General features: G+C 40.6%; 1 pseudogene; it reads right to left on the bottom strand.

Moving 5' to 3' along the window:
* Window positions 1–952: 952 nt before the first annotated feature.
* Window positions 953–1,053, bottom strand: LOC145274295 (U2 spliceosomal RNA; annotated as a pseudogene).
* Between the last annotated feature and the right edge of the window lie 2,612 nt (window positions 1,054–3,665).

Raw genomic sequence — 3,665 nt, 5'->3', positions numbered from 1 at the left:
TCTTAAGTGCAGTATCTGCCGGAACAGATGGTATTTATTTGCTCCCCCACTGAGCAAATTAGGCACAAGGCCGTTTTTAATGTGAGGTAAAAACCAGCTCCCCTAAAAGGGGTCACTCTGGTTACCAAAAATAATAATTGTCCCAGTATAGAGGGTTTCCCCTCCATTGACTGGTACAAATTATCTTAAGTGCAGTATCTGCCGGAACAGATGGTATTTATTTGCTCCCCCACTGAGCAAATTAGGCACAAGGCCGTTTTTAATGTGAGGTAAAAACCAGCTCCCCTAAAAGGGGTCACTCTGGTTACCAAAAATAATAATTGTCCCAGTATAGAGGGTTTCCCCTCCATTGACTGGTACAAATTATCTTAAGTGCAGTATCTGCCGGAACAGATGGTATTTATTTGCTCCCCCACCGAGCAAATTAGGCAAAAGGCCGATTTTTAATGTGAGGAGTGAAGGGAGGGGGAAGGGGAAAAGGGGACCAGCTCCCGAGAGGTGGGAAATGGGAGCTGGTTAAAGGTCAGACATGTGGGGTTGCCCCCACATCTGCTCTTTGCTAGTCATAGCTAGTCATAGCTAGTCATAGCTTGCAGCATCTGCCGGAACAGATGGTATTTATTTGCTCCCCCACCGAGCAAATTAGGCACAAGGCCGATTTTTAATGTGAGGAGTGAAGGGAGGGGGAAGGGAAAAAGGGGACCAGCTCCCGAGAGGTTGGAAATGGGAGCTGGTTAAAGGTCAGGCATGTGGGGTTGCCCCCACATCTGGTCTTTGCTAGTCATAGCTAGTCATAGCTTGCAGTATCTGCCGGAACAGATGGTATTTATTTGCTCCCCCACTGAGCAAATTAGGCACAAAGCCGTTTTTAATGTGAGGTAAAAACCAGCTCCCCTAAAAGTAGGCAAAAAGGGGGCACTCTGGTTACCAAAAATAATAATTGTCCCAGTATAGAGGGTTTCCTCTCCATTGACTGGTACAAATTATCTTAAGTGCAGCATCTGCCGGAACAGATACTACACTTTGATCTTGGCCAAAAGGCCAAGAAAATAGTTGTAATTGATATTTAAATATAAGATATCTCGCCTGTACAAGTTACAAGCCGAAAATCATGGAATGGATTTATACATGTTCTATTATTTTTATCAGCACGAGTATATATATATATATATATTTTATTCAATTTTCACCCCAAACAGGGCACAGTGCCACTTTGAAGCAGGGGGCTACTATTAAGGACTTAGCGGGGTCATTATGAAGGGAGATGAGTAGAACGATGTTTGTTAACATTACACTTTAACTTCTGCATATCATTGCAGTTGGGAAAGCAGAATCCCGGAAGAGAGTTCCAAAGACCCGCAGTTCTGGGGAAGATACTATTGGAGTAAAAGGCTTTCTTGCACCTAGGGATCTCTACTGTAAAGGGGTGAGACTTAGTAGCTTGTCGAGTTTGTCGGGGGTAGTTACGTCGGGGAGGTACAAGTGTTTGCAGTTCGTCAGAGCATTCACCATTAAAGTATTTGTAGAACAGGCAGAGGGATGCAACATCTCGTCGATGGGACACAGGCTGAAGCCTAGATGACAGTTCAGGACCTATCAGGTTGGCGACTCTCTTTTGAACCCTGTCCAGGAGCGAGAGACAAGCAGCAGATGCACCAGCCCAGATATGACAACAGTACTCCATACGTGGGTGAATGATGGCCTTATAGAGGTATAGGATACTGTCAGGCGTAAGTAGTTTTCTAGCACGGTAGAGCGAGCCAACCTTCCTTGAAGCAGCCTTGGCAATGCTCTCAATGTATGTATTCCAGTTCATATTCCCTGTAAACGCAATTTTATCAGGGAGGTCATTTATTAATATCAGGAATAATAGAGGTCCAAGGATAGACCCCTGAGGTACACCCGCATTTATGTCACATTGTTTGGATGTACGACCGTCGAGGACAACTTTGATTTTTCTATTACTAAAGAAGGATTTAATTACATTATGAATTCTTCCAGTGATTCCATATGATCTAATTTTCCTTAGAAGACCATCGTGCTATACCCTATCAAAAGCCTTAGATATATCAAGGGTCACCGCTGTACCCTCCTCTGTTTTGTCCAATGAACGGTATATACGTTCGGAAACTACAGTTAAGATATCTGCTGTTGAACGGGCTTGCCTGAATCCATATTGTTTGTCAGTCAGGAGTTTAGCAGCTGTTAGGTGCTGGACTAGGGCATGATTAACTAAGGACTCAAATATTTTAGCGAAAAGCGGGAGGAGGCTAATGGGGCGATAATTTAGTGGGCCAGTTCTTTCACCAGAATTCTTGAAGACTGGTACCACAGAGTCGGTTTTCCAGCAGTCGGGAAAACAAGATTCGTTAAGGCATTTATTGTAAAGTTTGAAGAGAACTGGAGCAACCTCGGCAGAGCATTTTTTTAAAAGCACAGCCGGGATGAGATCTGGTCCACATGCTTTTGAGGTGTCTAGGTTTTTTATAATAGCATGTACCTTAGAAGGGGTGATTTTCAAATCGTCTAGTGAGGCGTCTGTTCACAGAGGAAAATCAGGGAGTGAGTGGTGTACCGAGTTCAGTGTGTAGTTTGAGGCAAACTTACTGGCAAGCAGATTAGCTTTGTTAGTTGCCGTGCAAACAATCTCATGATTGTTTGATAGTGGGGGAGTAGTTGACTGTCCATTATTTACTACGCTGTTGTAGATTTTCCAAAAATCCCGGGTTCCTAATTTCTGTGCGTCGGTGCGCTTTCTGGTGGTTTCAAAGTAATCTGTCTTAGCTGTCTCTATCACTCTCTTACAATTATTTCTAGCTTCTATAAACTTCTGTTTATTTGAGCTGGACTTATGTCGGTTGAATCTGCGGAACGCATGCTGCCTTTGACAAATGGCAGCTGCACAAGCAGAAGTAAACAATTGGGGAGAGTGGGGCTTGCTATAGAATTTCCGTGCGGGAACATGTGCTTCAATTGCAGCTTTGAACCATTCAGTGGTCTCATTTGCACACTGTTCCGCTGGAAGAGTAAAGATATTTTGCCATGGGGCATCTTTGTTTATTTCATCCTGGATTTCTTCATTACAGCCGATTCAAAATTTGGCAATTTTATTATTTTATGTATCATAAAAGTTTCCTATCATAATCAACTCGCTATGTAATTTCTATTTGATGTTACCAAATTAAAGTTTATTTTGTATATGATAAACCTAGTGTTTTCGTTTGGGGAAAAGAAATTCCATTCTCACGTTGTTACAAGTCGGGCATCTTGGGTACCGTCTAAACCAACATTTCTTATTTAAACCTTAATTTCGTATTTTTTCTATTATTTATTCTTTACTATTTTTTAAATAATTTTTCTTTCTACATTAATGCGAGTTTATTCTATTATTCATTTTGTTTGGTTTTGAATTCTTATTTATTAGTTAATGTCTTTGTTTCAAGGTAAGGTCACTCCCATGAGATATATTGTTATTACTGCACTGTATTTTATTACATCTTTTTTACTTATATCATACCTTTTGGTTTAGTTTATTTTCTTATTTAATTGTTTCTTTCTTTTTCATTTTATTTATTTTTAACCATAAAATCGTTTATTTTTACTTTAGTTTCGATGTTCCTATTTTATAGTTTATTAGTTTAGTTTCGTGTTATTTAGTAAATACT

This window comes from Euprymna scolopes, chromosome 4, assembly GCF_053919585.1.
Source record: "Euprymna scolopes isolate OS-2025 chromosome 4, ASM5391958v1, whole genome shotgun sequence".
Lineage (NCBI taxonomy): Eukaryota > Metazoa > Mollusca > Cephalopoda > Sepiida > Sepiolidae > Euprymna > Euprymna scolopes.
The sequence above is the reverse complement of the archived record's forward strand: the minus strand, read 5'-3'. Positions and strand labels throughout refer to the sequence as shown.